We start from the raw sequence: 27137 nt of genomic DNA, 5'->3' as shown, positions 1-27137 counted from the left end.
TGATGTTCATCTTATATCCTCCTTTCAAGACACTGTCCATTCCATTCAACTGCTCTTCCAAGTCCTTTGCTGTCTCTGACAGAATTACAATGTCATCGGCGAACCTCAAAGTTTTTATTACTTCTCCATGAATTTTAATACCTACTCCGAATTTTTCTTTTATTTCCTTTACTGCTTGCTCAATATACAGATTGAACAACATCGGGGAGAGGCGACAACCCTGTCTTACTCCCTTCCCAATCACTGCTTCCCTTTCATGTGCCTCGACTCTTATAACTGCCATCTGGTTTCTGTACAAATTGTAAATAGCCTTTCGCTCCCTGTATTTTACCCCTGCCACCTTTAGAATTTGAAAGAGAGTATTCCAGTCAACATTGTCAAAAGCTTTCTCTAAGTCTACAAATGCTAGAAACGTAGGTTTGCCTTTCCTTAATCTTTCTTCTAAGATAAGTCGTAAGGTCAGTATTGCCTCACGTGTTCCAGTGTTTCTACGGAATCCAAACTGATCTTCCCCGAGGTTGGCTTCTACTAGTTTTTCCATTCGTCTGTAAAGAATTTGTGTTAGTATTTTGCAGCTGTGACTTATGAAACTGATAGTTCGGTAATTTTCACATCTGTCAACAGCTGCTTTCTTTGGGATTGGAATTATTATATTCTTCTTGAAGTCTGAGGGTATTTCGCCTGTTTCATACATCTTGCTCACCAGATGGTAGAGTTTTGTCAGGACTGGCTCTCCCAAGGCCGTCAGTAGTTCCAATGGAATGTTGTCTACTCCGGGGGCCTTGTTTCGACTCAGGTCTTTCAGTGCTCTGTCAAACTCTTCATGCAGTATCATATCTCCCATTTCATCTTCATCTACATCCTCTTCCATTTCCATAATATTGTCCTCAAGTACATCGCCCTTGTATAGACCCTCTATATACTCCTTCCACCTTTCTGCCTTCCCTTCTTTGCTTAGAACTGGGTTTCCATCTGAGCTCTTGATATTCATACAAGTCGTTCTCTTATCTCCAAAGGTCTCTTTAATTTTCCTGTTGGCAGTATCTATCTTACCCCTAGTGAGATAAGCCTCTACATCCTTACATTTGTCCTCTAGCCATCCCTGCTTAGCCATTTTGCACTTCCTGTCGATCTCATTTTTGAGACGTTTGTATTCCTTTTTACCTGCTCCATTTACTGCATTTTTATATTTTCTCCTTTCATCAATTAAATTCAGTATTTCTTCTGTTACCCAAGGATTTCTACTAGCCCTCGTCTTTTTACCTACTTGATCCTCTGCTGCCTTCGCTACTTCATCCCTCAAAGCTACCCATTCTTCTTCTACTGTATTTCTTTCCCCCATTCCTGTCAATTGTTCCCTTATGCTTTCCCTGAAATATAGGTACAGGGTATAGGTACAAGGAAAATAACTGCAAAGAAACCTTGGGTAACAGAAGAGAAATACTGAGAAGCCAAGGTGAAATGGCTGCAGGAAAATTGTGAAGAAACTGAAAAAGAAATAGCTATTGGAAGGATTTATTCACTATATAGAAAAGTCGTAAGAACCTTCAGCAAAATTAAAAGCAATGTTGGTACCATTAAGAGTGCAATCGGAATTCTACTGTTAAGGGAAAGGAATGCATGGATGGAAAGAGTATTCTGAAGGTCTCTCTGAGGGGGATGAGTTGCCTGATAACATGATAGAAGAAGAAATTAGGGCTGAAATGGAAGAAAAAGGGATCCTGCATTAAAGTCAGAGTGTAACAAAGTTTTTAAAGACTTGTAATCAAATAGGACAGAAATGATAGATGACTTTCCTTCAGAATTTCTAAGATCATTGGAGGAAGTAGCAACCAAATGACTATTCAAATTGGTGTGTAGAATCTATGCAACTGGAGACAAATTATTGGAAAAATATCATTCAAGCAATCCCAAAAACAGCAATGGTGATCAGTTAAATTTTAGGGAAGATAAAGGCACCATAGAGGCAGTTCTAACATTGCAGTTGATAATACAAGCAAGACACTTTCATAGGATTGGTTGGCCTGGAAAAAGCATTCAACAGTGTAAAATGGGGCAAAATGTTCAAAATTCTAAGAAAAATAAGAGTGAGCTAAAAGGAAATATGGATAACATACAGTATGTATAAAAATCAAGAAGGAACAATAAGAATGGAAGACCAGGAATAAAGCACTCGGATTAAAAAGGGTGTGATACATCGATGCAGTCTTTTGCTCCTACTCTTCGATCTAAAAATCGGAGAAGCAATGGTGAAAATAAAAGAAAGGATCAAGAGTGGGATTAAAATTCAGGGTGAAAGAATATCAATGAGGATACTCACTGATGACACTATTATTTTTAGAGAAAGGGAAGAAGAATTACAGAACATGTTCAATGGAATGAACAGTCTAATGATTACATAGTACAGATTGAGAGTAAACCAAAGAAAGACAGTAGTAATGAGGAGTAGCAGCACTGTGATTAGTGACAAACTTAACATCAAAATTGGTGACCAAGAAGTAGATAAAGTTAAGGAATTCTTCTACCTAGGAAGCAAAGTAGTCTATGATGGATGGAGCAAGGTGGACATAAAAAGCAGACAAGCACTGGTAAAGAGAGTATTTCTAGCCAAAAGAAGTCTATTGGTATTGAGGAAGAAACTTCTGAGAATGTAAGTTTTGAGCACAGCATTGTATGGTACTGAAACACAAACTTGGGAAAAATTGGAAAAGAATAGAATCAAAGCGTTTGGGATTGGGAAGGGGGGGTAGTGCTATAAAAGAATGTTGAAAGTCAGGTGTACTGATAAGGTAAGAAATGGGGAAGTTCCCTGCAGAATCTGTGAGAAGAGGGCTGAAATGGAAGAGAAAGGAAGTCTACATTTGAAACAGAGTTTAGCAAAGTTTTTGAAGACTTGTAGTCAAGTAAGACAGAAATGATAGATGAATTTCCTTCAGAATTTCTAAAATCACTGGGGGAAGTGACAACAAAAGACTAGTGAAGTTGGTCTGTAGAATCTATGAGACTGTCAAAAGCATTGGTAAGAAGAAGAGGTAGGATGATAGGACATATGTTAAGACATCAGGGAATAGCTTCTGTAGCACTCGAGGGAGCCATACAGCATAAAAATTATACAGGAAGACAAAGATTGGAATGTACCCAACAAATAATTGAGGACATGGAATGCAAGTGCTACTCTGAGATGAAGAGATTGACACTGCACGAGAATTCCTAGTGGGTCACATAAAACCAGTCAGAAGTTAATACACTGAGCAACAGAACTAAAGGATCACTTTTTCAAAACCCCTTAATTCCCACCCATTGTGATGCTTAAGTTTGAAATTTGGCTCAAAAGTGTAATGGTGCAAAAGTATGTAGCCCTGTGACATCACCTGCAGGCTCGATGGTGCTTCAAACAGCAAGGTGTTGAGACATAAGGATAAAAAAGATTCATAATGGGTTAATGATGTCACATTGGAACTGAGTTACACCACAATTCTGCCCAATGCCACCATTGACATATCACGTGATAGGAAAGTCATCATGCCCTGCTTGCCCACATTTTATCCCTCCTTTCGACCAGTTTGTGATGGAGATCAGAACCATGACACACAGCACTGAATTCATGCAGTTTTCTTATGAGTGGCTGAGGAAAACCCTCCAGACACGCCGCTGCTCAGAATCAGCACAAACAGCCCACAGGGCGTAACATGACGGAGCCCTCATTGAAACCACCTCTTTCCCTGGGATACTGATTCCCACGCATTTTGCAGTCATAAACAGCAGTTAGCAATGCAATGAGCAACAAGAATACATTCTTGACAACTTTTAACACTGCTGATACCCTTGGGCATTTCAATCCCTCTCTAAGGACATTGTTCTTGTTGTTGTGGTCTTCAATCCTGAGACTGGTTTGATGCAGCTCTCCATGCTACTCTATCCTGTGCAAGCTGCTTCATCTCCCAGTACGTACTGCAGCCTACATCCTTCTGAATCTGCTTAGTGTATCCATCTTTTGGTCTCTCTCTACAATTTTTACCCTCCGTGCTGCCCTTCAATATTAAATTGGTGATCCCTTGATGTCTCAGAACATGTCCTACCAACTGATCCCTTCTTCTAGTCAAGTTGTGCCACAAACTCATCTTCTCGCCAATTCTATTCAATACCTCCTCATTAGTTATGTGATCTACCCATCTAATCTTCAGCATTCTTCTGTAGCACCGCATTTCACATGCTTCTATTCTTTTCTTGTCCAAACTGTTTATCACCCATTTTTCACTTCCATACATGGCTACACTCCATACAAATACTTTCAGAAACGACTTCCTCACACTTAAATCTATACTCGATGTTAACAAATTTCTCTTCTTCAGAAACGCTTTCCTTGCCATTGCTAGTCTACATTTTATATCATCTCTACTTCAACCATCATCAGTTATTTGGCTCCCCAAATAGCAAAACTCCTTTACTACTTTAAGTGTCTCATGTCCTAATCTAATTCACTCAGCATCACCCAACTTAATTTGACTACATTCCATTATCCTCGTTTTGCTTTTGTTGATGTTCATCTTATATCCCCCTTTCAAGACACTGTCCATTCTGTTCAACTGCTCTTCCAAGTTCTTTGCTGTCTCTGACAGAATTACAATGTCATTGGTGAACCTTAAAGTTTTTATTTCTTCTCTGTGGATTTTAATACCTACTCCGAATTTTTCTTTTGTTTCCTTTACTGCTTGCTCAATATACAGATTGAATAAGATTAGGGAGAGGCTACAACCTTGTCTCACTCCCTTCCCAAGCAGTCCCTTTCATGCCCCTCGACTCTTATAACTGCCATCTGGTTTCTGTACAAATTGTAAATAGCCTTTCGCTCTCTGTATTTGACCCCTGCCACCTTCAGAATTTGAAAGAGAGTATTCCAGCCAACATTGTCGAAAGCTTTCTCTAAGTCTACAAATGCTAGAAACGTAGGTTTGCCTTTTCTTAATCTTTCTGCTAAGATAAGTCGTAGGGTCAGTATTGCCTCATGTGTTCCAATATTTCTATGGAATCCAAACTGATCTTCCCTGAGGTCAGCTTTTACCGGTTTTTCCATTTGTCTGTAAAGAATTCACATTAGTATTTTGCAGCTGTGACTTATTAAACTGATAGTTCAGGAATTTTCACATTTGTCAACACCTGCTTTCTTTGAGATTGGAATTATTATACTCTTCTTGAAGTCTGAGGGTATTTCGTCTGTCTCATACATTATGGCTTTGCTGAACCGGGAAGTCTTAGAGGGACCCTTCGTCATTTTATTCACATGTGTGTCAGTGCTGCAGCCCCCGTGATGATGCCACAGGAGGACACAAAGCAAAAGTGCTGAAAAGCATAAGCACCCTTCCCTGCTTCGGGTCACTTTCATATTTTGTTGAATGGTTCTGAATGGTCACTAGAGGTTCAACCTGTAGACAAGAGCAAAATTTGTAGTCGTACTGTGCTCCAAATGGGAGTGATCATGTTTGATGGGGATACAGCCCCACAATATCCTTACAGAAGGGTTGGAACCCTTCAGGGTGTCAGCAGTGTCAAAGGTTCTGAAGAATGTCTGCCTGTCACCCATCTCATTGCATACTGTTGTTTTCGACCACAAAATGTATGGGAATCAATGCCCCAGGGAAAGGAGTGGTTTCACTGAAGCCCTCTGTGCCAACCCCTGGAGACTTTTTGTGCCAATTCTGTGAAGTGGTACATCTTGAATGTTTTCCTTAGACACTCATAAGGAAACAGCATGATTTCAATGCTGGGTGTTACCATTCTGACAGTCATCGGATAGGAGTCAGAAAAAGGTGTGGAACGTAGGTAAGAGAAGGTATGATGACCTTCCCATCATGTGACTGGGCAGAACTGTGGTGAAATTTGGTGCCAATGTGACATTCTTAACTCACCTTACATGCCACTTCTGAGCTGTGGCCTTTTTTTTTTTTTTCAGAAGTGCCAACACCTTGCTGTCTGACTCATTACCGAGCCTGAGGGCAATGTCACAGGTTGCCAAGCTTCTGCACCATTACAGAGTACTGATATACACACCACTGGGCCTAATTTTGTACTTACGCATTGCAATGGGTGAGAAATATGGGGTTTTGCAAAAGAAATCCTTTAATTCTGTTGTGCAGCGTATACACTGATGACTCAGAATATTATGACTACCTGCTTAACAGTTTGTTCGTATATCTTTGCATCACTGACTCTGCATATCAGGGATCCAACAGTTTGTAGGTAAGTTTGTGCAGGCATGTGGCATTAGATATCTATACATGGGTCATGTAAATAATGGACCGCTGATTTGTGTACATGGTGAAGGTGCCCGATAGCGACCCGTATGGATTTTGTAGGATTTTCATCAGACAAATTTAATTGCTGAGACATCAACAGGAGTTCTCTATAACACTACTCAAACCACTGTAGCACATTTGTGGCTCTGAGACATGGGCAATTATACTGCTGAAAGATGGCATTGCCGTCAGGGAAGATGTCAAGCACGGAGGGATGCATGTGGTTCATAGGTGTCAGTGTGTCTTCATGCAAGCACAGGAGAATGTCTCCCATAGCATAATACTGCTCCCAACAGCCTGTGTCTGTAGTGTGCTGCACATTTCGAGCCGCTGTTTGCCTCGATGACAGCATTTGTGGAGATGAACATTGACCTAGTGTAGCAAAAATGTGATTCACCCAAAGAGCTGACTCGTTTCCATTGATCGATGGTCAAATCCCAGTGGCCCCATGCCCACTGCAATCATAATGGATGATGCCATTGGTTCAACGTGTGAACATGTAGGGGTGGCTGTTGTGGAGCTGCACACTCAACGATGTACAATGAACAGCGTGCTCTGAAATAGTTGTGCCACAAATTACCATCTATGCTATTTTACAGAGCAGACAAGCCTCCAAAACTCACATTCTGTGAAGAGTTGTGGATGCCCAACAATTTAAAACCTAGTGGTAGTTTCACTGTCCTTCTACCTCTTTCCATAGATGCTCATCACAGTAGCATGTGAACATTTGACCAGCTTCACCATTTTTAAGGAATTAATTCACAGGCTCAGTGTAATAATCTGCCCTTTGTCAGAGCTGCTTATCTCAATGGATTTCACCATTTGCAGCCCATATATTCACTAGGGTGATCCCCTGTCTGTGAAGTGGTCAGTCTGCTGAAGGGCAATATCGTTATGGAGTGACTACCCTGAGCAACAATATAGGAGAGCTAATCTCATTGTGAAAAACAACATCCCTAGTGAGGACATCCCCAGCATGCTCTGTGGAATTCAAATCAGGAAACCAAACTGACCACACTATGCACTTATACTTACTTTTTTCCTGTTGAGGATATTCTTCCATGAACTGAGCTCAAGCAATGGTTGATTGTAGGATGACATCATCAAGAATTGCACATATTTAAGCAAGAAGCATGTCTTTCATTCATTCATTGGTACATATTATTCTGTCAATCCCATCATGAAGGACAGCCTCCAGGGACATGAAACATGTCTACTTATACTTCAATAGGCAATGCCATTGTGCTGGCTACTTCTGTACAGTATAGTTGGTAGCAACACAGTAATGACTACAGCAGACCTACTCACATTAATAATTGTGGGAATGAATACTAAATTCCTTTATTTAAGGTGTCCCACAAAGAATGGTCATTATTCAGGATTATGACAGAAATGATCATTTGAAGCCAAAAACTTCATATGGATACATGTAGTATTCCAAATGGTTTCCAAGATAGAATACATTTAATGTACATAATTATTTGTTTCCTGCATTATTCAGTACACTGTCATGACTAAACATGTACACGTGTACAACAGTTAGTAAACATTACAACATGCATTTTACAAATTGAAAAGTACAAATTTTTCACACATTCACCTCTATGTATTACCATTCCGGTCCTATTACAGCTGTTGTACAGTTCACAAAAAATGTTTGAATATCCCACTATGAACTTCATTGCATTTGTTCACTCTTGAGAGAACATACTGTGTTACTTCTCTGATTACTTCTACGCATTCCCTAACGAAGGCAGCAGTGTACATGATGTGGCCAAGTGTCTCACGTATTCAGCTTTCGTTTGTACACCTCATACTTCACCTAACTGCATAAACCAAAACTAATAGTGTGAGGTCTGGAAATCTTGGTGGCCAGTTAACTGCACTGCCATGACCAAGCCAGCAATTAGGATAAGTGGGGCTGAGAGGGTTCCTCACCTGTCTGGTAAAATGTCAAGGGTCTCCATTGTGTTGGAAGTACATTGCAGTTCACAGGGCCAAAGGAGTGTATTCAGGGTGTCCAACAAACGAATTTTCCAAATAATGTAAGTAATTCTGCCCTGTCATTCGTTATTCTAAAATGACTGTATCTACAAGGGTGGTCTGAAAAGTTCTCGGAATGGAATAGAAAAAAAGTACTTACATCACTGAAACTTTTTCTTATTTTTCAATGTAGTCTCCTTGTAGATTAATGCACTTGGTCCAACAATGTTCCAGCGCCTTGATCCCATTGCGAAAATGAGTTTGCTCCAGGCCTGCAAAATAGTTGTCAACTCCGACTATGAATTCTTCTTTGTCCAGCAAGAAAAATTTTCAGTTTTAGGAAAAGAGGGAAGTCTGACAGAGACATATCAGGTGAATAAGGCAGCTGTGGCAACAATTCATGCCTTAGTTCATGTAATTTTATCATGGTGACGGCATGTGTGCAGGCGTGCATTGTTGTGATGGAAGATGACTTTCTTCCTTGCTGAACCTGGCCTTTTTTCATGTATCTTTTGTTGAAATTTGTCTAGGATGTTGGCATAGTATTCTCCAGTAATTGTTTGCCCAGTGGGGAAATAATCTACAAACAGTATCCCCTTTGCATCCTAGAACACTGATTCCATGACCTTTCTCATTGAAGGAATTGTCTTTGCTTTCTTTGGTGGCGGAGAATCAGCATGTTTCCACTGCTTTGACTGTTATTTTGTCTCTGGGGTATAGCAGTGCACCCAAGTTTCATCTGTTGTCACAAATCAGCGCAAAAACCTTGTTCGTTTCTCCTAAAATGGGCCAAACACTTTCAATATGTCCATTCTCAAGCGTTTTTGATCCAGCACCGTGAAGATAATTTTTTCATTTCTAATTCTTCAGTTAAAATGTGATATACCCTTTCAGATGACATCTGGCAAGCATGAGCAATTTCACACACTTTCAATCAATTATCCTCCACGACCATTTTATGCACTTTTGCAATGATTGACACATCTTGGACGACCGCTGCACAGATTATCATCTAACTCTCCCAACCAAATTTATATTCATTTGTCCACTTGGCAATAGTTGAACATGAATGAGCACAGTCCCCCAGTGTAATCTGGAAATCGGCATGAATGTCATTTGGTTTTATATCTTTCTTTACAAAGTACCTAATCACTGCTTGAATCTCGATTTTTTCCATCTTTGTAAATCACTATGCAGGAACAACAACAGAGCCTTGTCACCACCACAGCTCCCTTCCAAGAGCACTGACATGGCACGTGTTTACAGGCAACAGTCCAATGAATATCATGTGAACAATTTGTTGCACTAGTGGTGGCCTCTCGTGGTGATTCTGAGAACTTTTCAAACCACCCTCATATTAACATGTCATCAACCATGCCACACCAAACACTTACCAAAAAAAGAACTTGAAAATTATGTTCCACTGTAGTGTGTGGATTTTTCTGTGACCATCAATGATTAGTATGTGTGTTGTTGATACCATTCTGTGTAATCATGGTTTCATCAGTGAAAGTATTAAAGGAAGCAAATGACAATTGTCATTTAATCAGTGACAAAATTCAGGTCATGTAGCATTGTCATCAGTATGAAGATCGAGGGCATACTGCATGTGAAATATGTACAAGTTTTCTGCATGTAATGTTCACCATACACATGTTTGTGGGGCCCTGATGTGTGCAGAAAGTCACTGTGTGCATGTAGTAGGAGAATCATGCACCATTTCACAATTTCCTGCAAAGGTTGTAGAACTACACATTCAGAAGACAAATGGAATTTGGAAGAATACCTGTTTCATGCAATGAACTGAAAACTCTGGTAAACACACTATGATCAGAAATTCGACGTATCAGGAAGTGCGGATGGTACTCTTTGACAGTATCAGGGCCGCTTCCATTGTAGAAGCCATAAACATACACCATATCTGCATATTCTTCATTAGGATAGAAGTGTGGCACTTTAACTAGTGTGTGTACAAACAATTAACCAATGCTTCTCCCTGATATAGTCTCAGTACTCACAAATTGTGGACAACTGTGAATTTGAAGAGCTAGTTTAATGGCAGAAACATATCCCAAGCAAAGAGTTTGGAAGCAATGAGTTAGGTTGGGCTAGCATAAAATGTCAAAAGAGGTTGGGTGGTTAACACACACATGTGGGTGCCTCTAGCCCAAAACAATTATGCATTAAATGTTTTTTATCTAAGAAACCATTTGGAATACAGCATATGTTATATTTATATTCCTGTTATACCCCTGAATATTGAGGATTCCTATTGGGACACCATATAGATGTTTATGTGTTTTGGGAGAAAGGTACCTACTTTGATCTACTGCCCCTCCTCTTAAACTACTTACCTGCTCTTTTCATCTAGTACTTCAAACAAAGCTTTTATGTATCCTTAAACAGACCACTATCAGCTGCCCATACACTGAAAGCATTGAGATCTGTTTCACACAAACTTTACAGTTCATATATAAAAACAAAGATCAGGTGACTTACCGAACAAAAGCGCTGGCAGGTCGATAGACACACAAACAAACACAAACATACACACAAAATTCAAGCTTTCGCAACAAACTGTTAGGTCGATAGAGGTGACTTACCGAACAAAAGCGCTGGCAGGTCGATAGAGGTGACTTACCGAACAACAGTTCTGCGGAATTCACATTGCCCAGCACAAAAAAATTTTGAAAAATTGAAGTGGTGGCTAACAAAGTTTTCTTTTACTTTGTTTTTGAATATTTGAGTATTTTAAATTTTCTACTTGATGTCTGCTGATAAACTGTTATACATTTTTGTTCCAGAATATAAAGTTCTGTGTTGAATATTAGCTCAGAATACACAGTCTATTTGGAAATTGTTTTTACTTCTACTATTGTGGTTGTGAACTGCAAAGTGCATCCTAAATTCACTTACCTGCAGGTCAACACACTAAGAGAGATTTCTAACCTCATAGTTCTGTACATATACACTTTTTCACTAACTTATCCTTGTTCTAGTGTCACCTCTGTTTATTATCCATTTGGATGATCCTAAACTTCACACATGGAGCCACATCCAGTATATTTATATCATCTCTACTTCTGTCATCTTTAAATATTTTATCTGTTTGAAATTGCATATATCCTTCTCAGACATGATGTTCATCACAACAGACATAAGAGTTCTGTCCTGCTATCAAAGATTCTGCATTTTCCATCATAATATCACTGGTCCATTTGAATGGACAGTATGGTGCTGCCACATGGTGGGAAAAATGGTCACTACAATCACTTGGTGCCAAGTACCAGCTTTCTTTGCAGCATATTACTGTGCCAGGTGAGTACTCCATCACTGTGTATTTTTCAAAACTTATTTCATGAAAATATATTCCCATTGGAGGCAATTTCTTAAAGCATTTTTATATGGTTTTGCTGTGTAATAATTTTTGGTAGTACCGTTTGTCCACTGTAACACACACTGGGACTTCATGTCAAATTTTCGAGCAATGGTCCCTATGCCTCAGTGGTGATTATATTCACTAATTTCCAATACATTTTTTCTTGTGAATTTTGCTAAATTACATTATCTGGCATTGTTATTATTATTGGTAATCATAGGACGTAATATGTTAATTCAACCATATTATTAAAGGATGCAGATCGAAGCTCCATTCGAAAGATATTTTAGACTCTCTCTTGAATGGAGCCATTTCAGATCTTGATGTCAGTGAGCAGGAGGAGGAGGAAGAGGGGATGTCGATCTGCCGGATGATGCAGTGCAGCAAGATGATGTTCCTTCCCCGAGAGAGCAGAGTAAATTGGACTGTAAAAACTATTCTTCACTTCCTAGTTCTAGGAATTGCAAACAGCTGGAATCAGTACAGGATTCACAAAATCAAGAATTATGAGCCAAAGAAGAGTATTCTGCAGTGCCTTGATTTCAAACTAAGAACTGGTGAGCATTTGTTAAATGGCCAAGATCGACAACGTCCTGAAGAAGATGATGAGGACTCTTTTTCCTCTGTTTAGCACCACAGAACAACTGTTTCTCTCAGTATCATTACAAATAAAATTGTCTCAATCTCACTCTTTCTTTCAGATTTGTAACTGGTATATGATACAAGTGATATCTTCCTATTGGACTGTATTTTCTTAAAATAACATACTTCTTTTACATTTTTCACATTCTTTCCAATGCATACTTAAATATCACCAAGACCCAGTGTACAATGCAGTTCCTGAAAAACTATGATTTTTTTTTAATAATTCCAAAATTTTTGTAAATTCCCTTTCACTGCCTTCTGTTTAACAGGCATACAAAATCAGTTTCAAAAAAAATTCATGACAATTGCTGCCAGGTCTCAGGAGGATATGGATTATTGTAAGATTAAGCATTAAGGTGATGGCAATGAAACATTTACAATGAACCAGCTGTAAGCTCATTCCATTACGCTCTTGGCTTTGTCTGGTAAGGATGTGTTTGTGTTCTTTATCAGTATGCTAGCATCATCAGCAAACAGCACAGTTCATGAAGAGTCCTCTGGTGCCAAGGGTAAACCATATGCAAAGGCTAAGAACAGGGCAGACAAAATAATCAACCTTGGACCACATGGTTATAGTTAAAGTGCAGCTATTCACAGAGGTCTAGTGGGCTGTAATTATCATATGGCAGACAAACTTGGTAGATATGTTAATGCATTTTGCGGAACTGATTTACACTGGAAAAAAGTTAGATCAAACTTTGGCCACCAGGTGCAAATCTGGTGCTGCACAGCACCTCATCGATGTCTCAGTTGGTCATATTGAATAAACTGTATAAGTGGTAGTTAATTATAAAATCAACATTATGCCTTTCTCACTTGTTTGAGCTTTCTCCCCACATCCTGTTCCTAATCCATTACATATGGAAACATTTCTATATGTTTTTCTTGCATTCGCTGCACCAGATTTGGACTTGGTGACCAAAATTGATACTAATTTCTTTCCAGCAAAAATCAGATCCGTGTCAATGCATTTAAATATCAACCAAGTTTCGCTGCCATATGATAATTACAGCCCACATTGGATCTCTGCGAGTAGCTGCACTTTAATTATAACCATCCGGTAGTTCTGTAAATCCACACACTCACAGTTCTCATTCCCATAGTGACCGATACCACCTATAAAGATGCAGGTGCCTGCTGTGTAAAAAATGACACAAAGACACAACACAGTGATGGGCAGCCTGCATTCTGGGGGTTGGAAAACTGTTTCTTGTCCCTGACATGTAGGCCGCCCTGCAGAGCAGGTCGATACCATTCCCAGACAACGCATCTGTTGTACAGGGCAGCCTATATGGCAGTGGCTAAAAAATAAATAAAATAAAAAACATTGCATTCCTGTATCTCCATAAATATCAGAACTAGACCATTATTAACCCTCTATGTAGATCCCATCAGGGCAAGTAGTTTGTGTGCCACATTTGGTCCACTTCGGTCTGGGGGGCCTGGGAGCAGTTTCCAGATATATGTACAAAGTCTCACCTTTATATATATTAAGACAGTGTTCTGCTGGTTTCATCTACATCTGCATACATACTCTGGAAACCATTGTGAAGTGCATCTCAGAAGATACTTAGCATGATACCACATGTATGGATTCTTCCTGCTTTCAACTATGGAGGGCAGGAAGAATAACTGCTTATATGGCTTTGTGTGTGTAATAAGTCTAATCTTGCCTTCATAGTCCCTGAGGGAGCAATACATAGAGGTCTGAGGAATACTTGATACTGTTCCTAAAATTTTGTTAGTAGGATTGTGTGGGATAATTGGTGCCTATCTTCAAGCATCAGCCAATTCCAGTTTTTCAGAATTTCGTAATTGGTATTCTGAGAAACTGGAGTCTGGGGGAAGAATACAGATGGCGCATGTGGTGAAACAGGTGCCGAGTTCACGAATGTCATGTTGTAGAGCATGCTCTACAACAGGATATTGCAAGTTGCCAATATACATCCTCTGCCTATGTCCACTCATCCTAATTGATAATTTGGTGGTAGTCATACTGATATAGAAGGCCAAACAGTGTTTACATAATAGCTGATATACGACATGTGTCATTTGGCAGGGGCCCTCCCTTTGAAAGTATATGTCTTACCAGTTACAGTGCTATTATAGGAGGTGGTAAGAGGGTGCTTAGGGAAAGTCTTGCAGCTGGGGCAGTCACAGGGGAAGGAGCCGTAGCACTGGGAGATGGGTGCAGAAGGAGTGTAGGGTCTGACAAGAATACTGTGGAGATTAGGAGGGCAATGGAAAGCTATTCTAGGTGTGGTGGGCAAAATTTCAGACAGAATGGATCTCATTTCAGGACATGCTTTTAAAAGTCATGGCCCTGTCGAAGTAACTGATTAACACATTCCAGACCAGGATAATACTGTGCCACCAATGGTGTGCTACGAAGCTATTTTGTGGAGGGATCAGCAGTACCAGGACTGAATGTGATGGCCCGGGAAATCTGCTTTTTAACTAGGCTGGTGGGGTAATTACATGCAGTGAAGGCTGGGATGAGAATGGTCATGTATTGCTGTGAAGAGTCTGCATTCGAACAAATACATTTACCTTGGATGCCAAGGCTGTATGGGAGGGAACGTTTGACATGGATTGGATAGCAACTGTCAAAATGTAAGTACTGTTGCTTGTTGGTAGGTTTAATGTGGACGGAAGTGTGTAGCTTGCCTTCAGTGAGGATGAGATCAACATCAAAGTGGCACGGGATTCAGAATAGGGCCATGTAAAATTTTCCTTCTCCCAATTAAATTTCTTTCTAATTTATTAATATTCTTGTCCTTCTGCACCCATCTCCCTACCCTATGGCTCCTACCCCTGTGACCATCCGCTGCAGGACTTTCCATATGCACCCTCCTACCACCACCTATAATAGCACTGTAACTGGCAAGACACATACTTTCAAAGAGAGAATTCCTGTGAAACGACATATTATATACCAGCTATTATGTAAACACTATTTGGCCTTCTACATCGGCTGACTACCACCAAATTATCAATTAGGATGAGTGGGCATAGGCAGTGGATGTATATTGACAACTCGCGATATCCTGTTGCAGACCATGCTCTACAACATGACATTCGTGACCTCAGCACCTGTTTCACCACATGTGCCATCTTGATTCTTCCCCCAAACACCAGTTTCTTAGAACTCCGCAGGTGGGAACTAGCATTACAACATATCCCTGGTTCTCGCCAGCCACCTGGCCTTGATTTATGTTAATTTCTTCCATGTGAGCAATTCTGCACTGTAACTACTCATTGCTTCACTTTGTTTTAGTTTTTTACATCTTTCATTGTCTTTGCTGCCTATTTTTCACCATCCCCTCCCACCTCTGTTAATTACAATGCAAACCTTTAAGCTCTCAGGTTTTCGACCAATGCAGTCTCCAACAATCAGGCTTTCCTTCTCATTCTGTATGGCAAGTCTCCCCTGACCGGCAGTTCTGGTTGACTTTCCCAAAATCTAACCTTTCTCTTAGACCTCTCCAGTCCTTTTCCTTCACCCTTCTTCCTTCCCCTTCCACCCTCCTGCCTGAAGAAGGAACCACTGGCTCCAAAAGCTTGCCAATGGCAACCATCTATTATGTGAAAACCCTTTCGCAGCTTGGTGAGTAGATTTTTTTCTCTCTCCAATTAAATAACTTTGTCAATAATTGATTGTTTTCACTGGTACAGTAGAGTCCTGTTAATCCAAACTAATTGGGACCGGACCTTGTTCATATTACCAATTTGTTCGGATTAGCAGGAATTACAGTGACGAGTTTCTAGAATGAAGTATACCAAGCAGATAAGTAGGTACACCATGGTAACAACTGCAAACAACTGTGGGAACAATGGCTCACTCTCACTCCTTGCCCTTGTTGTTGTGCATTGTTGAGACCTTTGTAGTGTCTGAGGTCATGCCAGTTGGCTCGCAAAGCCCTTGGTTATGTTAGTTATCGATCGCTGGCATGCGTAACAGTTGTATTGTATTTGTTCAGGTGTAGTGGTGTATGTATTTTCGCCATGAGTAAACGGAAACATACAACGTTAACTCTCAAAGAAAAACTGAATGCTTTGAAGTGGTCAGACAATGGTGAGAATGTATCTAAACTGGCAACAGAACTGGGTGTTGGTAAAGCAACCATTTGTGATTGGAAGAAGAACAGAGTGAAGCTTGAACAGTCCTGTGCAACGTCTTCGGGAAAAACACTTGAAATTCAGCAGAATTTGGAACAGTCCCAGTACGGTAAAGTGGATGAAGCTCTTTTCCTTTGGTTTGCACAGGAAAGAGAAAGAGGAACTCCTTTGAGTGGAGCACTGCTTCAGGACAAGGTTGTTTACATGAACAAGTTAATGAATCGTGATGAGTCTTTTTGTGCAAGTACGGGTTGGTTGGACAGATTCACAAAACGTCATGGAATCCATCAGCTAACAATTACTGGAGAGGAGCTTTCTTCTGACCATGATGCAGTGAAGAAATACAACTCGGGTGAGTTTGAAACAAAATTACGAGAGGGAAAGTATTCTCCCCAATAAATTTATAACGCTGTCGAGACTGGCCTTAATTTTAGGGCATTGCCAACAAAAAAACTTGACATCAAAAGAAGAAGATCATACTCCTGGCTTTAAAATGTGCAAAGATCGTATGACTTTATTTGCATGCACCAACGCTGCTGGTAATCACAAGCTGCCTTTAATGCTGATCGGCAAATCTGCTAGGTCCAGATCTTTTAAAAACTGCAACATGTAGTCCCTGCTCGTATATTATCGCAACCAGAAAAAAGCATCGATGGATGGTTTCACTGTCAGTTTGTTCCCTCTATTCAACGGTTTTCTACGGAAAATCACTTGTCTCTGCATGCAATCCTTTTGACTGATAACGCGCCATCTCACCCCAGCACTGAGTAATTATGTGATGGAGAAATTGTGATGAAGTTTTTACTGCCAAATGTTACACCACTTCTACAGCCGACGGACCAGGGTGTACTGCATACATTAAAACTGATTTACAGAAAACAATTTTTAAGAATGCTGATCCACGATGATAGCATTCCTTTAGTAGACAAAATAAAAAAGACCAATGTGAAGGATGTTGTTTATTGGGTCGCTGAGGCATGGCAGAATATTCCAGAAAATACTCTGAGAAAATCATGGAGAAAACTGTGGACATCTCTTGAATATCAGGACAACATAGTCGAAAATGAAGAGGAAAATCTACTACAAATGATACAGACAGTCCCTGGATGTGAAGAAGCTAGTGAAGGAGACATAGATGAGAGGATGGCAGCGGATGGGCATGTGTGGAGAACCTTACTAATGCTGATTTAGTTGCTGCTGTAACTCGACACCTGGAAGAAGTGGACTGCTGTGACGGACGTGGCAATGAGCCTGAAAGCGACAAAGGAGAGCTGGTGCCACAGCAGAAGCCCTTGACCTTGCGCAACGTTATTTGGAGCAACAGCCCATTGCTACACATGCTGATTTGATGTTTATGAGATGATGGTGCAACTACATGCCATTACGCCAAAAAACGACTGAGTTTTTGTCATCTAAAAAGCAGAGATAAAATGTCCACTGTATTTTAGTAAGTTTGACAGCTTTTCTTTTGTTGTTATGCATTGTTTAAACCTAATGTTTTCTTGCTAATTTTTCTAATAAATGTTTACTGTACTGTGTAAATTAAAATAGTGTGTATGAACAGCAATTAACCACACAGTTTTCCATACTTAGACTAACATTTTTCATGTTTGGATTAACTGAATGTTCGGATTACTGGGGTTCAGATTAGGAGGACTCTGCTGTACAGTCACAAATTTTGATATCCATATAATAGTAGTTTTTTTAATAATCATTGGTGTGGTACCAAGTCAAATGCTTTTCAGAAATCAAGAAATACTGCATCCACCTGACTGCCTTGTTCTGTGACATTCCAGGATGTCGTGTGAGAAAAGTACAGTTTGCATTTCACATGACTGACGTTTTTGGAATCTGTGATGAAGCAGAACTTCTAGAAATAAGGAATGAATCAAGATAGCCACCAAAAAAGTGAAGCAGCTATTAAATATGTACTAATCACAGCCTGTTGTTAAACTGTTATAAACTATTTGTGCTTTCTAACACTAAGATATAAAGAAATTGAATTTTATCATTAGCAGCAGAAACTAATTAGGTGTTAATATTCTGGGGAGTGAGGTTGTGAATTCCAGTATTTTCGAAAAGCAATTATTGTTCTTTGTAGGTAGTACAAAAACCAATCATTGTGAGGATGCAAGCCGCATTTGAAAAGATTTTACACTCATTTTTAAATAATGATAACTTCTAGAGTGGTAATATTAACACATAAAATGTCATGTGTTTATGTTTAGAGGTTTCCACAACAGTCTCAACTAATACTTCAGCCTTAAATCATTCCAGGAGTCACTGACTCCTGAGCAGTTATTGCAGAAAGGAACTCTGCTCTTGTTACCGCTAGATGAAAATCTTTATTACTTGCTTGTTGGCAAAGCTCTCCTGTAGCCATTAACAAGGCAACATTTTTCCGCTGTTCCAAAGTCCAATGACAATGTCGTTTGGTCAACATGGGAACATGTATGTGTCACCTCCTGCAAAGTCCCACGTTTAACAACATGTGACGAATAGTGTGGTCTTAAACATTTGTGCCTGCACCGACATTGTACACTGTGGGCACAGCGGCCACACGTCTCTGTCCAGTCTGCTTTACAGAGCAGACAAGCCACTGATGTCAGTAGCATTCCAGTAACTTCACTGCTTAAGAGATACCCATTACCAGGTATAGAGAAACAAAAATATGAATTTGTCTTCAAAGTCACTTATGTTAGTGGCTTTCTCCACCTAAAATGACTGCTCACTCATCTCAGCTCCACATATATCCATTACATACTTTATTATATGCATCACGTGCCTGCAACATCACCAGGTGGCCTTGAATACTGTAGTGAGCAGTGGACACAATGTTTGGGCTCTTTGGTGTATGTGCCGACTGTAATACAATGGCATCACTTTTATGTCTTGGTAGTGGTATCGGAGAGAACTTTATTTACACAAGTGCAAAGAAACTTAATTCGCAACCACATCACGATAAGTTATAAGTACCGGTAATGAAACATTCAAGTAAATCCACCTTGCTTAACCTAATTAAAGGAACAGTAGGTTATATTTGACAGTCTACTGACATGGGGGAAAGAGAGAGAGGGAGGGTGGGAGGGAGGGGGGGGGGGGGGGAGGGAGAGAGAGAGAGAGAGAGAGAGAGAGAGAGAGAGAGAGAGAGATTGAAATTGAGTGCTGACCCAAATCATTCATCAAAGGATAAGAAAATCAGCTATTCCATTATTGAAGGAATAATCCTAGCACTTGTATGGATGTAGACTTTACCACTGTGTACTACTGATGAAAAGCTCTTGGATTTCCAGCCACGTGGCACTGCTAAAATGCCATGACATTTCAGAGAGTGTCATACTTCTGGCAAATTTGTCACCAGAAGATAATGAGTATGATACTTGTTGAAATGTCGTGGTATTTTAACCAGAGGTGTACAAATTCCCATTCTAGCCTACCTGCCCCCTATCTCCACCACAACCATTAAAGCAGCTCAGCCTGCCACAATGGAGAAATAAGAGTAATACTGTGGTTAAAGCATGCTAACTAGGGTTGACGCAAGCCTGACAAGCTTTATGGGATCTGTTCAGCCTGCTGCAACTTACAACAGGTTGCACTATCAGTCCAACATCACTAGCCAGATGTATGTTTGCGTAGGAAGTTTCACTGCAGCTCAGTTATCGTAACAGTTGGAGCAGCAAAAGAAACAAATCAAACTTACAGGAGATTAAGGATAAATTTAGAATTGGGGAATATAAACCAGTCATGAAAAGAATCCATAGTCCAGTAGGGGAAATGTTTTTATGAGGCAGTTTCAAATAAATAGGGAGTGTCTCACAATGCATATTGTGTAAAAACTTACCATACACTCACTGGGAAGCTTCAGGTATGTTACAGTGTATCTGTAAATTTGACCAGCAGTTTCCTCACTCCAAACCATATTTTGGAAGAGGATGTACATTTAGGGCCTGACAAGTATACTGAAATGTATGCTAAGGATTTGAGGCAATTTAGCAGTGCATAGACTTTCTAAATTTAGGGCAAACATTGAAATGGGAAAAAAGTATGACTCAGTGGATATTAAAAACTACATTCTGTCAGTATGCAATATAGCATAAAGAGAGTTTAGTATGAAAGAAAAGCTTCTTCTTTCAGACACATACTTTCTTAAATTAACATAATAAAAAAACTAACTTCATGTTTGCTGAAATGCATTTGGGGAAGTCAGAATGAACTATTTTGGCCACTTACAATGAATTCAGCAAACTCACAATACACATCCTGGAAAAAGTAATTAAAACTGGTATAACTGGGGTCATATTTTGTTGGAGAACCCTGAGGTTGCAGAAACTAGACTTTCAAAACATTACTTTAGTTGGTGTTGCAGTGTAATAGACATTTTCAGGTTCTTTGGTGTAAAGGATCTCAACTTTCAGAGCTGGGTCTGCTTACTTTCAGAGCTGGGTCTGCTTACTTTCAGAGATGGGTCTGCTTACTACAGGAAACATGTATTAAAGCTGACGTGAAGATAGTTCGAATAGAAAATTTCCAGTACTAGTCGAAAAATCGTGAAGTTCCAGAGAAAACTTCTCATAGCAAAATAAATAAATAAGCACAAAAAGACACTGAAAAGGACAAATAAAATCCACCATTTTGTAGCCTACAATGACACAAAATGAATATACATTTCAATGGGCCTTGCCTTGTGATACTTGGATAAAAAAGGCTTTTCATTGAATTCCCAACCCTATTCATAACAGTCCAATGAAATCATACCATAATAAATTGCTACATATTGTAGCACAGTGAGAAGATGGGCAGACAAGCAAGAATCCTTGAGCCTGCTTCGGTTGGACATACATTGGCTTGGACAGGAGTAAGGCAGCCTGCCCATTCTGCTGATGACGTGCAGTAGCTTGCCTGCCTGGTTAACAGGCAGGCAAATGCAGATTAACAACGTAATGTGTACATATCTGATTTTAGAACTGCCATCCGAGAGTTTTTCACCACTTGCATTTGCTATATCTTAAAAGAAGCCCACACAGAATCTGAACTGGGATGTTGATCTATTAACTCAATTACAATCCTACAAAAACAAATCAATCCTCAACCACTGAACTAACAATTTAAGTGCCCATGACTGAACAGCTGCACATGTTGTATGCCTAGTCTCCTAGTTATAAGATTATGTATCAGTTGAATCAGCAAGCTGACAGCAAAATAAATAGAAAAGTATGTAGGTGAATTTATATCATAGAGAACAGTAGAATTTTCTTGAAGGCACTAATAGTTACTTAATTTCTGTACTCAATGTATCAAAAAGGTTTTGACGTGTTGTACTGATATATAAGTTACTTCAGAATCAAAGCTCACTTTGTAAAACAGAGAAAGAAAATGATGGGAAAGAGTATTGCAGCGGATTTTTTAAAAGGGGAAACATTAAGGGGCATGCATAAAACAACGTAAACTCGTTGGTTAATGATAACCTATCTTGTAATTGCAATACTCCTCGAGAAATGACCCTTCTTTGAAGGACATTTTCGTTCAATGAGTGTGCATTTTTTCATCTCCACGGGTTTAGAGAGAGAGAGAGAGAGAGAGAGAGAGAGAGAGAGCGTCAAAGATTATCTGAGCATATAGACTCCACAACGCTGATATCATCGGGTTGTGAAATGACCAGCCATGTATATTCCATTGCGGTGTTCTGTGATGAATTAATTTATTGTTGTAAGATATAGCTCCTGAAAGATTCACGTGTCCGCCGACGAAACATTTACGCACGTGTGCAGTATCATGTGCGATGTTTCCTTCCAGAGTAGGTGCGTTATTCTCGTGCGGTTGTAAAATTAAACTTCACAAAATTACAGAACTCGAAATCGCGGGAAAAGCAAATAGCCGTCTTTAAGTACATCTTGATAGTATTTCTACTGCGGAGGTGAATGACAGTTTTGAAATGCTAACTGTTGCGATTCTTTTCGACACGAAACAATGACACGCCATTATTGCTTTATATCGGGCATCAACCATTATCTTCAACTAAAAGTTTTTACTTCACACACTCATCTTTATTTTGTTACAAAGCAAGGCGATTCAAATTCACTACAATATCACTCCCAGTAGGCTACGTGGTAACTAAGAGGCCAGCATTAGCCGCACTCGATTCTTAAGAGCAATGTTTACAGCTCGGCAGCGAGTTTGTAGAAGATGCTTTCTAATGCGCCTATGTACACTAACCTTCAGACGCAATCGCAGCAGATCTCCACACACAGCGTTCGCTGGTACCAAACTACATTCTGTGTACGCTACTGAGTTTTCTATTAATACTACGCCGTCTCGGAGCTAAGTTTAGAGAACGGGTTGGAGGCAGACAGAAGCTGCGAGAGGGGGATAAACATGACGCAAAGCAAGCTACGTCCACGAGGAAGCAGTCCAAAAGTGTTCCGTTTAGAATGATCAGCGAATGATACCTACGCACATCACATAAACAACTGTCGCAAATGTATCATATCAGTTCTGTGTGTGTGGGCGTGGAAAGGCGGTGGGGGGAGGAGGCGGCGTCATGATTGTCATTAAATAGATGGATGAATGCTGTGACATGTAAATACCAGTAACGCGGAAGTGGTATGCTTCCAGCTTTGCTTGTAGAAATCCCACGAAAATCTGGCAGTTGTCCAATTACAAAATCGTACGATTTTTTAGCAGAGGAAAAAAATCACAGCATTTTGGGAGCCCACAAGGATACCGCACTAGAACAGTAAAGACGCTTTGAAATAGCTATTTTATCAGACAGTACCCATTCCCAACTACTGACGCGGCGAAGAAACTCTAGCGTCAGGCCAATAGCATGGTCACGCCCTTGCGCCACAGAATTACATTTATTGCGCAGACGCTTTGACAGTTACGTGCTCAAGGCAGCCAAACGTGCTTGTCAAGCACGCATGCGTGTGTTTGTCCAAGCATTCTTGATCCTGTGTAGGATACATTTGCGTAGCAGTGGGAGTGTTCACGCGGCTTGATCGAATTTCGATTATGCACGCTTGTGCCAGCATTCAGGCGTATATATGTGTCCCAACAATAGGGAGACTTGAGCAAGCATTCGTCAGTGATTTGATTTTCTATTTGGTCCGGTTAAGTTGCATTATGTTCAAAAGTTCCGCAGCGTGTCTACTGCGAATAGTTAATGTGGGAATAATATTTCCGTTTCTTTACTCCAAATATCACGTTTCCCCTTTTGTCTTTTTTTCGTAACGTACAAAATGGCTGCCAAAGCCGACGCATCGTCGTCTGAGCTCGAAATTTTCTGACAAACTTATCCTTGATAAGTGGAGGCGCGATAAACTTGTGCACGCTGGCGCAAACACGCTTGCGCATGACTCCTTAACACGTTCGCTGCGGTCGCCAGTGCGAGCCGCTAACGCACGAGGCGGACGCTTGTAAGCGCACGTGCGCTGAGAGCTGAAATCATAGCCCTGCGAAACCTGTAAGTTTGTGGCGAATAAACTAGATGCCGCCAGCTGATTCGTTTGGAGTTCGTACGCTGGCTACCAGAGGCGCAGCGTTCCACTCAGTCAAAACAGTTCGGGGCTAGCTGCCAGGAGCGCTGCAATCACTTCTCTTTGCAGCCGCACGGCCTTCTATGATTTTTATTTCGAGGAAATAACTTTACATAGTTACCGACTTAGCTCGCCACTGTATCTTTTCATAATTCTTATGGATGAATAAAACTTTGTTCTGCAAGGGAAGTCAGCAGTTTCAAGTTATAATAAGATACTGCTGGAATTTATATTTCGTAATCCATACCTGGCTGAATACAAATTATGAACACGCCTAAATTTTGATCGCAAGACTAATGTCTAGTTTTGCGACAAATTCATGTTGTGCACGAACGTAATATTGGCAACGAATATAACGTCTGCGGAAGAGGTGCTAGATATAGAAATACAAGTACACTTTAGCTGCATGCCGATCATGTGATAAATGCTGCCTGCTGTCTGTCGCTTATAAGCGTTACATGCATTTATTGCAAACAATTCTAACAAAGCCCCTTATTTATTTATTGTATTGCTAACTGGACAGAAAATGCAATTCACACAAGTGACAAATCCACTCCATTGAAAAAGAATTAGTCGGAAAACACCAAAAGATTTATAAAACGAAGAAAAAGAAACAGGACTCGTCTGCAATGTGGTGCTATGGAAACCCAATCACAAATATATACATATTATAAAAATGACTGTATGTGTATGTATGTATGTTCCACATCTCCTCCTACTGGACCGATTTCAACGAAACGTGGTACACATATTCCTATTATCGGAAAACTATCACTGTAGGGGTAAGAACCACATACGACACATACGTCAGGAGATATGACGTCATGAACAATGTAATTCGTCAAAAACGGCCGCATCATGTGACGATATTCCACATCTGCTCCTAAACTAGTACACCGATTTCAATCAAATTTGGTACAAATCTTCTCTAAGGTAATGAATCATTTGCTATGGTAGCAAAAACTACTTACGATATATAGTTCAGGAGATATGACGTCATAAACAATTCTGTTCTTGAATAACCGCAACATCAGGTTTGTGATTTCTATTTATTATGTCGTTACTACTAAAGCTATTCGCGAAGAATTTTGCAGAGGATATGCATATATACCACTAAATGTAGCTTTGAAATTATATCATAGTATGACACGTAGTACAGGAGATATGACGTCAAAACTATGAAACGCACGAAAATCCGTCCCACTATGCATGTGGTTGTAATGTATTACGTCTGTAATACCAACTCCATTCGCACCTCATTTTGCAGTTTCCTAATATTCTTCCCGGGGAACATGGAAAATTATATTCTTGTGGGACACATAGTACAGGAAATATTATGTCATGAAGATTGACCTGTGTGAAAACGGAACTGAGATGAATGGAAAATAGATAGCGATAGAACAGGAGGCGATGGACAGAGAGAGAAGAAGCAGATGGACTAAAATAAGACAGGAATGAATACACACCCGGGCAACGCCGGGCACTGCAGCTAGTAACAAATAAGTTTTCAAGGTGTAGAGGTGATGTTTTTATAGCAAACCACAAATAAGTCCACATACGGTACTGTACAGAAACATCATATTCTGAGCAACCAATGTAACTATATTTACATGGCTATCAAATAAAACAAACACTTTACAAATCAAACACAAACAGATCTTCCTCTGTAGATACGACGTCCCATTACATTATGGATGTGTAATTGTGCAGCAGTTCAAACAGAATCCAGGTTGGTTTGGACACGTTATACACACGTATGGTGTATCCGTACGCTTGCCCCGTGCCGCGCACGTTTTACATCGCTTCCGCATAACTTGCTTCGTCCCTTCCGTTGCGTCCCGCTTTTGCACAACATGTGTGTCTTTACGTTTGTTACGCACACCTTTTGTAACGTCCATTGGTGGAAGTAGTCCCTTTATGATTTGTATTCTATAATCATACAAAGTCATATTATGCCCTGAGTATTTATTATATAGGTAATGTGCATTGAACATTAGCATGTCAACTACATGGAAGAATAGTTTCTTTGGCCAGCGGATTGTCTTTCGTTCACATAAATAATAAGACAACATCTGGTCCTGCCTATCGGTCCCAGACATACAACTATTATATCTGATAATTGGCAGTGGTTTCGCGACTATTTGCTGGCGTGCATTCTGCACACGTTCCATTGTATTGGGGTATTCTGTGGAAATATAGGAGACCTCTCGTCTATCCTTCCATTTGCCGATCATTACCCCGTCCGAATATCGTGCTATGGTGTCCCCTTTCCCCAGCTTGGCGCATACCACGTCTTTAGGGGTATTTTTCCTATTTACCCTTAGTGTCCCGGTGCAATGTGTTTTTGCATTCAACAGGGTTTTAGCTAAGGCAAAGCTGTTGTAAAAATTGTCCATGTAAATGTGATGGCCAACATTCACCTTCTCTTCTAACAAATGCAATGCTATCTTTTCAGCATGCCCTTTTCCCCCCATATCACCACGCATCCCCGTGTACACAGCGCATTTATTGATGAAGCCGTCTGGGTTATTTAGCATGTACAATTTGATGCCATACTTATTTCTTTTGTTTTTTATGTATTGTCTAAATGACAATCGTCCCCTCCAAAGAATCATTGATTCATCTAAAGAGAGATCCCTACCTGGATAATACACATTACACATTTGGTTGTTGAAATAATTCAATATAGGGCGTATCTTATACAGTCGATCATTTGGTTTCGGTTCGCCTGACTCTGGATTTTTTGCAAAATGCAATGCGCGTAAGATAAGCAAATATCTGTCTCTGCTCATACTCATCGTTATTCCTTTATTTTCGAACAGCGGATCCCTCTTCCAGTAGTCTTGTAGTCGGGCACATTTGACATTACCCATATGTAATGAAATCCCCAGGAAGACAAGTATTTCTTCTATACTTACGGGTTTCCAATTACTAATTCTAGAGCCCTCTTGTGTATTTGCGCTCGCAAATATATTCCGTGCGTTATCATTTGTTTCGTCAACTATGAGCTGCAGTATGTCATCTGTAACCAGTAGCCTAAAGAAATCCATTGGCGTATTGCCAGCAGGCTTCATCAGCAAACATTCTGCTTTCGTAAACGGGTGATACTGCATCCCATGTGGTTCTTCATGCCACGTAACACCTGGTTTGCTTACCTCTGCGAGCGCTGGTTCTTTATCGTCGGCG

General features: G+C 40.2%; 1 protein-coding gene across 1 annotated transcript in view; it reads right to left on the bottom strand.

The window, feature by feature from the left end:
• The window catches only part of LOC126428435 (uncharacterized), a 76017-nt gene extending 53248 nt beyond the window's left edge, over positions 1-22769 (bottom strand). The window contains exon 1 of the mRNA XM_050090360.1: positions 22633-22769. The gene's annotated coding sequence lies outside the window, so the exon portion shown is untranslated. The remainder of the gene's footprint in view (positions 1-22632) is intronic.
• Positions 22770-27137: the final 4368 nt, after the last annotated feature.

Source organism: Schistocerca serialis, chromosome 12 (genome assembly GCF_023864345.2).
Source record: "Schistocerca serialis cubense isolate TAMUIC-IGC-003099 chromosome 12, iqSchSeri2.2, whole genome shotgun sequence".
Classification (NCBI taxonomy): domain Eukaryota; kingdom Metazoa; phylum Arthropoda; class Insecta; order Orthoptera; family Acrididae; genus Schistocerca; species Schistocerca serialis.
The sequence above is the reverse complement of the archived record's forward strand: the minus strand, read 5'-3'. Positions and strand labels throughout refer to the sequence as shown.